This window comes from Anabrus simplex, chromosome 9 (genome assembly GCF_040414725.1).
Source record: "Anabrus simplex isolate iqAnaSimp1 chromosome 9, ASM4041472v1, whole genome shotgun sequence".
NCBI lineage: Eukaryota > Metazoa > Arthropoda > Insecta > Orthoptera > Tettigoniidae > Anabrus > Anabrus simplex.
Window position 1 is genome coordinate 94,191,357 of NC_090273.1, and position 13,524 is coordinate 94,204,880.

General features: G+C 39.8%; 1 protein-coding gene across 2 annotated transcripts in view; it reads left to right on the forward strand.

Moving 5' to 3' along the window:
• The first annotated feature begins 1,354 nt into the window (after positions 1-1,354).
• Positions 1,355-13,524, forward strand: part of LOC136881317 (galectin-8) — a 366,233-nt gene continuing 354,063 nt past the window's right edge. The window contains exon 1 of one of the 2 annotated variants that reach the window (XM_067154130.2): positions 1,355-1,495. The gene's annotated coding sequence lies outside the window, so the exon portion shown is untranslated. The remainder of the gene's footprint in view (positions 1,496-13,524) is intronic. The other variant, XM_067154126.2, reaches the window with a different exon arrangement.

The window sequence follows — 13,524 nt, forward strand, 5'->3', positions numbered from 1 at the left end:
CTCCATTGCGCTGTAGGCAGTGTTCATAACGATCATGCAGATTTTCCAACATATTCTGGAACATAGGTTGCTGCAGAGTCCCGAAGAACGAGATGACCTTCTAACGTAATGCAGGCACAGTTTTGGGTGGATCTGGACAATATGCAAAATAGGTTTTCTTCACAAAGTCAGCGATGGTTTTTTCTATTTTTCAGTGGAGTGTATTCACCACACGCATAACAGAACTCATCAGGGCAGTTCACACAACCTTGTTGTAAAGAACTCATATTTCACTGCAACAAACAAATAAAATGTAAAGTTACTGTTTAAGTTGACATAATATAATGTTACATGACAATAAACAATCAAACATAAATTTTTGAAAAATTATGATTTGCCTCCATAAGTCAGCGGATATAGGTAATATCAGAATATAAGGTTAATTTAATGATCATCTCTATCTTATAAACTAGAGCCAATCTGTAAAATTCAATGACAAATTCGTATTCAGCTTCACCAAAATACCCCATATTCGTTGTAATTTCCCCAGCACCTTGATTTTTTTGTTGGTCAGTATTATTATTATTATTATTATTATTATTATTATTATAATTCACCAGCTCCTTGGCTGAATGGTCAGAATACCAGTACTTTGTTCAGAGGGCCTTGGGTTCAATTTGCCATCGGGCCAGGGATTTTAACTGCAACTGGTTTATTCCACTGGCTCAGGGACGAGGTATTTGTGTTTCACTTAATAAACACCTCTTCACATACACACAACACATCACACTACCAACCACTACAGAAACAACGCAATAGTGAACACATCGTTCAGGGGTTAGTGTTAGGAAGGGCATCAGACCGCAAAACTGGCCCAAATGAGGAAAGGACCATAGAGATCACTATTATTATTATTATTATTATTATTATTATTATTATTATTATTATTATTATTATTATTATTATTATTATTATTATTATTATTATTATTATTATTATTATTATTATTATTATTAATGTTATTTCTCTACTTTGTATACGAAGAGGCATTTACATTCTTCCGTTAACATGAATAACTACCGTACGGTATCTATAACGTAACATTAAAACCAACATCACAAGACTAATCCTTCACCGGCCAACCTGTGGCCTCTCCGCCTTTCTCCGAGAAAGAATATATCATTAATATTCCTTTTACGTAAAAAGTACAATACAAGCATACAATATAAGAGAGCGGAAATGTGGTTGGCTGCAGGGGAAGTGGAATGCTGGCAGTAGAGAGCATGATGACAGAGAGTAGAGCCTTATGCCAATGCCGAATATTCCCCAAACGAGTTGTGCGGTTTCTGTAAACTGTTACGTTAATAGTTGGCTGGATGGGAACCGGTTTGAAACAGGAACAGCTGCTCCTACGTCTTGGAGAGAGACTTCAGTATCGACTATAAAGTTATTCTGTGATGTAAAGTAGTGACAAGTGTTTGATTTGAGATTAACTTTGGAAACCACCAGAAAAATGGTAAGTTACCGTATATATTTCTACAATTGCCTCGTCTAAGTTGTAAGCCCATACTTGGCTACGCTGGAAGTAATAAATTATATGCCTGAGGGATATTTCTTGGATGTATAGGTTAAAAACCATATCCTAATTAACAACGGTTGTAAATATACTGGAGTACCTCAAAACAAGTGAGCGCTCTCAAGGACATGCAAAACTGACAGCCACGCACCCACATCTGCAAAACAAAGAGCGTTTTATTAACTGCGTATTTTAACCGCGTTTGACCATGTCAAGGTAGGAAGTAACTGAATAAAAGTATTCGAATGACTTGCAACAATTACTTTTCAGTGCCGGTAATTTTCATTTGTATTCGTTACTTTTCACAAAGTGTAATATTTACTCGTAATTTATTTCTTGAAATAAAATTGTAATTTTATTATTTAGACTTTCACGGCCCGTGTAACTATTCATGAGGTATATTTTGGGGCTTATGCCGTGTAATTAATTATATAAAAAAAACACTCAACGCGTTTCGAAACACGTAAAATGAAAATTGTAATTGTTACAATCTAGTAATCGATATAGGCTTACGGTACTTCGCATCGAGAATTTGGCGACTTTGGAGCTCCAACACTCGCAATTCGTCGCGCCAAGGGTATAAAGCCACGGAAGGAAACGATTCACACTCGTTCATTAACTCGCAGCATAATTAGTTGAACCTGAAAGTAATTATGTGAATTTTGCTTGGGAACAGTCATTCTGAAAGTTTATTTAGTCCCACTTAGGGTCGTATTCATGACCTCTGTGCTAAGAAAACCCAAAATGGAATAATGTATTTTTCCTCGCAAAGTTTGGTGTCAATCCTGCCCCGTGTGAAAAATAAATGTCATTGATTTCCTAAAGGCTCGTGTTCTGTGAAGTAATTGTATATATTGAGAAACTCAACGACTTTCCAGACATTCTGGCTTGCCATAAGGACAAAGTTTAACTACATTTAAAAAACTGAACAATAACAAGTAATTAATTAGTAATTGTAACCGAGTAAAATATTTCTCATGTAACTGTATTTCAGCCCAATTACTTTTATTTTCGACTTTTATCATCACTGATTATACACTATGTGTGTATACATACTCAACCGCACAAAAATAGGCCGGCAAAGAAATATTTAATTTGATCCATTTTCGAACCTGGAGGATATTCGTAAACTGTAAATAGCCGGTGGCCGAAGAGATGATACCGTACTTGAAATACTATCATCCTATTTCAAACAAGAGGATTTTGAAATAAAATCATCTTATGCGACGGTCAATTTTTGTGCGTCATTAAGTGTTAAGGGGGCTTAATCCCACCAGATTTTAGGACATAAGAGTTTAGAAATGTTATATTATTTATATTATAGATAATTAATTTAATGAGACCAAATTTATATCTGAGTACCACTGTCCGGAAGTAATTAATGACATGAGAAAATGAAAGTATTATTTTATTACATGTTTTGTACGTTTATCCTGACACAGGGGTTAATTTGCTCTCAATCCTCACAGTGAGTATTGGCAATACAGTAGAGACAATACGCGACACTCAGCGAGATATCGAGGGACAGCTACTGGAGCTCACTCTAGCGGATAGACCTGAACAGTACTGATTCATAAGAGCACGTGTATTTTAGTGTGAAGTTTTTGGTGTTATTTATGCGTTTTCAGTGAGTTGACGTAAATAAATAGTAGTGTGTGTCATTCCTTGATATCTCCTCTCAACATGAGGGGAAAGGTATGTGCTGTGTTTGGCTGCAGTAATTACGAAGTAGAGAAAAATGCGCGGTCGTTCTTCAGGTTCCCTCGTGACAAGAACATGTAAGTAATATTGTGTTTGCATATATATTCTTCCAGTGACAGAGATTTTTATAGTACTTCATAATCTTCTGACTTGGTCGACCCATATTTTAACTGGCTTAAAATGTAATACGCATATTTTATTGTACAGTGCAGCAGTTAACCTTCAATACCGATGTGGTGTTGTAGGTGTGATCTGTGGGTTTTGAAATGTCACAGAAGTGATTTGGATAAGGTGTACAAGAAAGAAGGGGCGTTACGCTTATATAAGAATTATAAGATCTGCTCAGATGATTTCCAGGCCAGCGACTTTAAAAATCCTCGACTATACAGCCAAGGGTATGTTACATTTTTACTCTAATTGTACGTAAATATTCCTCAAAGCATCACTATCGACAACATTTTCACACTTTTCTTTCTTTTATCCCTCTTCTCAGATTAAAGCTGGGATTTTATAGATTATCTTTCTGTTAGTAGGCTTCATGTTAAGAGGAAAATTGTCCAGCTATTAAATGTTAATTCATTCCATCATATGTGTAAGAAATTTGCCGATATTTTAATTGACAAGTGTCTTAATGTGATGATACAATGTTTTTTAAATGAGAAAAAAGACAAATCTAACCGTTAATGTTCAGGCACGAATGCTAAAGCAAAAAAAGTAATGCATAAATGAAATATCAACCCATTTCACAGCAGTCCATTTCACATCTTGTTTATATGTCTAAATTTGGTCTTTAAATAATAACCTTTTAAATAATTCTTCATTCATTTATCCAGAATTGCTTTAGCAACTTCGAAGTTAATATCTCAGTAATACTTTTCTTTCTAGACGTAATTTATTTATCCATTTTCGTATATGCCATTGATATTTGAATTTAGCGCCACTTTTCAGGTCAAGTTACTAGGAGCGCCACCATCGAATTGTCTCCCATTTTAACAAGGCGAAATCCGTAAGTGTCGCGTATTGTCTCTACTGTATTTGGTATTGGTAACTGTTTTGAAGGTCAATGAACCTTTGAGGCAGTGAAAGTTTCAATGCATTTTAAAATGTCAAGCTAGAGTCTAGTTTCGACATGCCCGCAATTAAAATATATATATATAGATTACAGACGAAGCTGTAGCGGCGGGTGTTATGGCGAAGTTATTTGCAAACTCACTTAGAATATATTCTTCTAACCTCATGTACCATGTTCTGGTGAGCATTCACAGAGTGAAACTTTCGACACGTTTCGAATTTTAGTTTACAGTTCACTTTTAGCAGTTGTGTAGTGGAAAGCATAAGTTCTGGATAGTTTTGTTGTTTTGTTTAACAGTGATTGGTATGTAGTCGTAGTGTTTAGAATAGTGAATAGTCTTTCTTTCTTTCTTTCTTACCCCATTTACCCTCCAGGGTTGGTTTTGCCCTCGGACTCAGCGAGGGATCCTGCATTTACCGCCTCAAGGGCATTGTTCTGGAGCGTGAGACTTTGGGTCGAGGGATACAACTGGGAAGGGGACCAGTACCTCGCCTAGGCAGCCTCACCTGCTATGCTGAACAGGGGCCTTGTGGGGGAATTGAAAGATTGGGAGGGATAGACAAGGAAGAGGGCAAGAAGCGGCCGTAGCCTTAAGTTGGGTACCATCCCGACATTTGCGTGGAGAAGTGGGAAACCACGGAAAGTCACTTCGAGGATGGCTGAGGTGAGAATCGAACCCTCTTCTGCTCACTTGATCTCCGGAGGTTGAGCAGACCCCGTTCCAGCCCTCGTTCCACTTTTCAAATAAAATAGTGAATAGTACCCAGTGAAATTATTAATAATTAGTTTTTTTATTATGAATAGGGTAAATACTCTTGTGAAATCTCCATTCTCATCATTAAATTTAGAAGAAAAATTAGAAGTAAAAAGACTTGGCACGCACCAACCTAGAGATTTTAAGTTTCAACAGAGTTGCAAGAATCAGAAAAGAGCATTTACCGGTACGTCGTTTTGGTTTGATAAGAAGTGGCTGACTGTGAGTGAAGAAAAGAAGTCGCTTTTCTGTTTCGTGTGCTTATCGTTTGGTAGGGAAACTTGTTGGACTGTGACAGGCATAACTGGTCTTAAACAGCTATCAGAAAGAGTTAAGGAACAAGAAACTTCAGAAACATGTGTTGAAAACAACGTAAACATTTTGACTCAATTAATCCTTTATAGGTTGCTGGTAAATATATTTACCACTTGGGTTGCCACAGAAACTGTTCAGATGGCAATACCCCCAAGTGGCTGTACTGTCTGCTTTCTAGTCTAGTAACGCCCTCTGGTAAGAATATTTACCACTTTCTTCGTAACTCGCGCTTCACGGTTATCTGAATCGTTCCACTTCCGGAAGTGGTACATATGTTTACCAAAGAGCGCCACTTGAATTTCACTCGTGTAAGCATTGTGTTGACCGTAAAATACAGTTAATTTTAAGCGAGATACTGGATTTTCCTGATTTATATAACATAACAATATATATTTTTGAATATTTTAATTATTTTGGGAACATAGATTACAGATTTTGTGGTTAAATTTGAAAGATTTTATCAAAATTATTATTGGTCTACACATGAAGTACCAAGAAAAGCGAAATAGTGTGTTCGTTTTGCATACTGATAACGTACTCATTTTCAATGTAATTGGTAATATAAATATCGGAAAATAGACTTCAGAGCTTCTAGTTACATGTTTTACATATGCCTTTTCGTACAATATTCCGGCCAACATGTTATATTCACTAATATGAAAACATGCAGCAAGACTGTAAGGTCGTGGTGGACGTACGTTTTATCAGTCACAAGATGTATTAGCTTCCCAGATTATGAAAAATGGATTTATATCCAAAACAACAATTCATGTGTATAATAATAATAATAATAATAATAATAATAATAACTAAATTTTCATGGTAATTATGGATGTAAGAATAGACTGCCACATGTAGTGGCTAACATCCGGGCTTCCCATAGCGGAGGGGGTGACAAATCAGACATTTATTGGAGATATCCCAAAATTCCACTCACTCCCCTAGGCACTTGCCTGCCAGAATGCATATTTATGCTATTTTGGAAGATATTCTTATACGATCTTAGAAATTAATTTTAGAAGACGGCTTGTTTTGAATCGTATTGTTTGTAAGGAGAACTATGTACCTTAGTTCTATTAAAAATAATAAATAGAAGATGTAAAACATAGATGTAGCCTGTGTTCCTAGGTCAGCCTTTTCTGTCTATGACCCCATGATTCTAGTGCAATTTTCAGAGCCAGTTATAATTATATGTACTTCTTATTCCATACTTTCCATCTGCATTTTGCACCTATTATTTGCAAAACACTGTAGAAAATTGTCATGTAAGCAAAGTGGTAAATATATTTACCAGTGCACACTCAGTGGGAAAGAAATCCTAAATGCTCTCTGGTAAAAATACTTACTACCCCATATCGCCTAATCAAACAATGTATTTACTCAGATTGTGGTAAAAACCTAAACAGTAGACCCCAATAACATGGTATTTAACCAAATAAGTAATATATTTTGTTCCGCAGGGTTGGTCCTATAAAGGGTTAAATTAAGGCTATCGTGTTTCTATTCAGCGTCACAAAGAACTTGTAGATAAGAACAGACACATTTTAAACATGATAATTGACTGTATTAAGTATTGCGGAACACGTGAACTACCTCGTCGTGGTCATAACGAAGGTGACAATTCACACAATCGCGGGGTATTCTTGGATCATTTGTAGGAACAAGCTGCATTAGACAGCATTCTAAGCGATCACCTTCTCAATTCTACATACATACATACATTATCATTATAGACTGTTATGCCTTTCAGCGTTCAGTCTGCAAGCCTCTGTGAATTTACTAAACGTCGCCACAATCTTCGATTTGCAAATAGTGTTGTGGCCTCATTTAGTTCTATACCTCTTATCTTTAAATCGTTAGAAACCGAATCTAACCATCGTCGTCTTGGTCTACTTCTCTTACCCTCCATAGCAGAGTCCATTATTCTCCTAGGTAACCTATCCTCCTCCATTCGCCTCACATGACCCCACCACCGAAGCCGGTTTATGCGTACAGCTTCATCCATCGAGTTCATTCCTACAGTGTCAAAAAATACCCGAAAACATTGTAAGATAGTAGATACCCCGTTCTTTTCCCTTTCATAGTAATTCGAAGCATTCGTCTCCAGCACCACACTTCAAATGCATCAATACGACGTTTTTCTCTTGCCTTGTTTGCCCAAGTTTCACAGCCATATAAGGATATGGAGAACTAAGGTTTTAACTAGACACAAATTTTAGGGAATGTTATCAGATATTTGGTGAAGCATTGATTAGATCTCTTCTGTGAATTAAATGTAAACGCCTACATCAAGAGAATGTATTTTTTCTAAATTTTCCAGTTATATTATTGAATTGAATTTAAAATATTAATTGTTAACCTCATACTTTCTCCCGAAAATCAATAGAAATGTTTGTAAGAATGTTTTTTTTTTGTTTTTTTTTTTTGGTATTATGAGATCCAAATGGAGTACCGATTTGAACTCATTTTTCAAACGCTTTAACAAAGATTCTTTCTTTGTGCGCTTTTTTTTACGTTTTTACCTTCACGCAGTCCGGCTCCATGGCTAAATGGTTAGCGTGCTGGCCTTTGGTCACAGAAGTTCCGGGTTCGATTCCCGGCAGGGTAGGGGAATTTTAACCATAATTGGTTAATTGATTGTATATGATTAATATCCCTGGCCTGGGGACTGGGTGTTTGTGTCGTCCTTAATGTTCCTTTCCTCACATTCAACACTTTACACTTGCGCAATTTCCAAAATACACGCAGGTTCATAACGTATGGTGCAAAGTAGGGGCAAAAGATCTTAGGTCGACGCCCCGAATAAATAGCACTGTTTTAAAAATTCTAGATAGTGGAAACTTTGCAATTTTGTGGCCTACACCTCATTCTTTTGTGCAGTTATTGTTAGTCACATTTACGACTTTAAAATACAATGAGCTGCCGTGAGCTATTCGTATCAATGAATATTGAATTTTCACGACCGCATTGTATTCGAAACCGACTTTCAACCTATTAGGTCGTGTTACGTACATTTGGTACGTGTGGAAGAGATGTTAAGTACAGAACAAGTAGAGCAACCGACGCGAAATCGGGAGGTTGTGGGTTCGGATCCCACTGGTGTCTGGTTGGCCATTTTAGTTCTGTACTTAACTTCTCTTCCACACGTACTAAATGTACGTAACACGACCTAATAGGTTGAAAGTCGGTTTCGATTATTCTTATCAATTTACATTTCTGTGGATTGGGGGTGGTAGAACACATACTCGGAATCCCTTGCCTGTAGTAAGATATGACTAAAAGGGGATCCCAGGGGCTATCAACTTGGCAGCGTGGGTTGGCGACCGCTGTTCTCCTTGGCATTGCTTCCACTTAACTTGTGTCAGGTTTCTCAATCTTTTCTATCCGACCTTACTTGGTCAACTCTTGTTCTCTTCCTACCCCAACTGTATCAGGTTTGCGAGGCCTTCTATTTCCACACGGCTGTGAGCTGGCACCCGGGAGATAGTGGGTTCGAACCCCACTGTTAGAAGCCTTGAAGATGATTTTCCGTGGTTTCCCATTTTCATACCAGGCAAATGCAGGGGCTGTACCTTCATTAAGGCCAAAACCGCTTCCTTCCCACTCCTTTTTTTTTTTTTTTGCTAGTTGCTTTACGTCGCACCGACACAGATAGGTCTTATGGCGACGATAGGATAGGGAAGGGCTAGGAGTGGGAAGGAAGCGGCCGTGGCCTTAATTAAGGTACAGCCCCAGCATTTTCCTGGTGTGAAAATGGGAAACCACGGAAAACCATTTTCAGGACTGCCGACAGTGGGGTTCGAACCTACTATCTCCCGAATACTGGATACTGTCCGCAATTAAGCGACTGCAGCTATCGAGCTCGGTCTTCCCACTCCTAGGCCTTTCCTATCCCATCATCGCCGTAAGACTTATCTGTGTCGGTGCGACATAAAGCAAAATTGTAAATATATGTATGTATGTATGTATATATATATATATATATATATATATATATATTCCCTCCCTTCATGGCCATTTCCTTTCTTTTACCGACACCTTAATTCTTCGAAGTGTCTTACCTCTTTCATTTTCCTTCTGATTAGTGTTAAAAGTGGGTAGGGTGAAAGGTGGGTGAGCTGCGCCGTGACAAGAAGTATCACGTGATCGTCAGCGAATATGCGCCAGTTGGTCGTTTCTTTTCCATGAGTTTAGTTCGTGGCACGTGCGGTGTTTCTTGAGTTCTCACTAGGTATTAGGATTATTTGTTGTATTCGTGTTAAACATGGGTAACAAACAGAAAACCTGTAAGCTACAAACTACAAGCTTGTTTGCCTCACCGGTCTAGAAAGCCAAGAATAACGGCCGAGAGGATTCGTCGTGCTGACCACACGACACCTCGTAATCTGCAGGCCTTCGGGCTGAGCAGCGGTCGCTTGGTAGGCCAAGGCCCTTCAAGGGCTGTAGTGCCATGGGGTTGGTTGGTTGGTTGGTTGGTTGGTTGCCTCACAGTCACTCGTGCCTAATTGAAGAGCCTACCGCCATGCCGAAAGAGAGAGAGAGAGCTCATGAAAACAGTCTGATGTCATCGCATTGACTGACTGTTTTTTTTTTTTTTTTTTTTTTTTTTACTCTGCGCAGAACGCTCAAGCAAAAGAAATCCCCACCACCACCACCACTTCAGAATTTATTGGCATTATCTTACGATCTCCAGTAAGCTTTAGAAACAAATATCTATTCCTCCGATCACGTTACCAGTAGTTTATATTCTTCCGACGGTCATTACATATGCTCGGTGTTATCACTAAACATTCCTAGTTATTTCATAGCCTATATCTCATTCTTATATGTAGTTAATGTGCCATAAAACGTTTGATAGAATTAAGATCCGCTTGACTTCGTCTACACTTGTATTTCATCGGCTCAGATCGGTGAGTTATAGCTTTGATGATTGTGCTATAGACATTCTGCGAAGAAGGGAGTATATACTAATAGTATACCGGTACTCTTTTCCATTTGTGTGGCCTAGATAGTCTAATTTGCACACCTTTATTGGCGTTTTCCTGGTTTTTTGTCTCTTTGCCAAATTATTCATTCTTTGAAAGGACGGATTTCATCTGCTTTCTCCAATGATAAGGAGTTATTTTGTATGTCCCCTACCACGCCGCGTAGATAGAGCGCTGGTTTTCTGAACTGAAGTTGGCAGGCATTTCATATTACTCTGGTAGTATTTGGAAGTGTTCATGCACGCCTGTCTTTCGTCGGTAGATATAGCGACATGAAAAATAACTTCTGGTGAACAGAATTTCCGATACTTTGGTGACTCCGAAAATCGTCAAAGTAGTTAGTGGGACCTAAAATCCATAACATCCTGAAGTGATAAATTAAGGCTACGTCCAGGCAGGATCCGTTCCGCTGCGTGCAACACGTCACGATGCGTTTTATAAGACAGCGTCTTATCAGTCTTTTCTACGGAAGAAAGGTAAGTACGTACACTCATGATCATAAAAACCAGAACACCTTGAAAGACTAGACATCGGAAGTTCATACTCACAGGACATGTGCATTAGTGTGTTCTGAAGAAATGATTAACATTTGAACGATGTCGGCCCTAAGGTTCAAGGTCCACATCGATATCTCGGCGCACCACCACCGATTGGTAAAATGTGCCTGCGACTGTTGTTGTCGCTATAAACCGAAGGTAATGGATCAATGTGATTTGAGCAGATGTGAAGAATGCCTCGCCGACATATGCGAGAACCGTACCGTCAAATGAGTGAGTTTGAAAGAGGGCACATTATTGGCATGAGAGAACGTGATGCATCCATCTGAGAAATTGCTGCTCGTGTGGGACGAAGTGTGTCGGCAATGCAACGGGTGTGTACGGAATGATTCACAGAAGGCCATAGAACACGACGAGATGGGTCTGGTCGCAACACCTAGACCACCCCCCGAGAAGATCGACACCTCATCCGAGCGGCATTGCAGGACAGATCTGCGTCCTCCTCGGCTCTGGCGCAACAGTGGAGCTGTGTAACACGTCGTACACTATCAAGAGTGACAGTCCGTCGCCGTTTATTACGGTCTGGGTTACCGGCGTGTCGTCCACTTCTCCGCCTTCCTTTGACTAATGTATATAAACATGCTAGACTGCAATGGTGTATGGAACGACATCACTGGGGACAAGAATGGCAGCAAATAGTGTTTTCGGACGAATCCAGGTCCTGTTTGTTTGAAAATGATGGCCGCATTTTGTTTTGCCGCAGACAGGGGGAGAGGCATCACACTGACTACATTCGCACAAGACACACAGCGCCAACTCAAGGCCTTATGGTGTGGGATTCTATTAGGTATAAACACAAATTGTAGTTGTTTCTTGTCCAGGGCACTGTGACGAGTATGAGCTACGTGAATGACATCGTGCGACCCGTAGCCATACCCTTCCTGCACGACTCCCCAGACGCCATATTTCAGCAGGACAATACGCGACCACATTTTGCTGCACGAACACGTGCCTCCTTGTTGTCACAGGATGTCAAACTGTTGCCCTGGCCCGCCCGATCACCGGACTTGTCGGCAATCGAAAATGTGTGGAATATGGTGAAACGACGGGTGCGGTGCTGTGACCCAATGCCAACCACCAAGGATGAACCGTGGAACCAGGTGAATGCAGCATCGATGGCTATACTCAAGGACGCCATTCGCGCCTTATACGCGTCGATGCCATCACGCATGGGAGAAGTTATCAGTGCCCATGGAGGACCCAGTGCCTACTAGGCAACAGGACGCATGCTGACCTAGATGAATAAAATGCTAATCGTTTCTGCAGAACATACTAATGAACATGTCCTGCGAATATGAACTTCCTATCTCTGGTCTTTCAAGGTGTTCTGTTTTTTTGCGAACATGAGTGTAGTTACATTAAGGTAAGATTTTTCTTTACAGTTTCAATAATTGATTTTTAATTAAAAATAATAAATACAGATAGATAGAAAATAATGACAACTCTGTGTGAGTTATTAATAAAAGAGAACTGTGCCTGTTATTCATCCTTGCCAGTGTCAATCTGTTCACTCCGTGTTGATTCTGTTGTACTTGGCGAAGTGAAGTAGTCTTGTTGACTTAATCCGTCAGCCACTGAGCCACCGCTAATTTCCTTGTACAGCATCTCTTGGAATTTAATATTTAGAAGCATTATCAGTCTAGCTTGAGCAACCAAGGAGTGAGATCGCGTGGTGCAGTGCGTGCCGTGAACATGGTCGGTATTGAGCAGTACCGGGCCGCGTTTGGGAGATGCCAGGTGAAGCAGAGAAAGAAGGCCAAGAATGGGCTGGTGATAAGAAAAGAAGAGGTAAAAACGTGTGAAGCGGTGCTGGTAGTGACAGTGATAGCTGTGCTTCTGGTTATTTGGGCGGGGGGGGGGGGGAGAATTAAACCCAGGCCCAAATACCAGCAGAAAATTCAGCATGGAGGATTTGGCAGCACTTAAAGTGGTAGTGAGGGGAGTGATACAAGAAAATTGTCAATGGAAGAAGGTGCAAGAAATAAAGGACATGGTGGAAGAGCAGGGAAAGGAGATAGGGAATATGACGAAATGGTTAGGAACGAAGACTCAGGAATCGAAGGAGAGAGCGAGCAACAATGAGAAGGAAATAGAGTTATTAAGAGGGAAGGTGAAACATCTAGAAGAGGAGATGAGGATGATGAAGAAGGAAGCAGAGGGGTACAGGCAGGAGAGAATGAAGAAAGCCATATTCATATATGGCGTGGAAGAAGGTGAGAGGGAAGGCAAGATTGATCTAATCTCTAAGGTGGTAGAGGTCATACGGGATAGGATGAAGATAAATTTCAGTGAAGTGGACATAGACGATGTGGAGAGAGTGGGTAAAACTGAAGGATGGAGACCAATTAGGGCAAAAAATTTCTCTGCCCTAATGGCGGAAATTGTGATAAGAAACGGTAACAGTTTACAGGGCCAGAAAGTGGGGGTGAAAAGAAACATGGGAAACGAAGGCGTTGAAAATATGAAGATTCTGAACAGACATCTGGGGAGAGCGAGACAGCAGGGGCTAAAAGCCCGAATAAGAGGTCAGAGACTAGTGGTGACGAATGGAAGATGGGTTAGGGAGCACTTAGTGGCGAAACTGA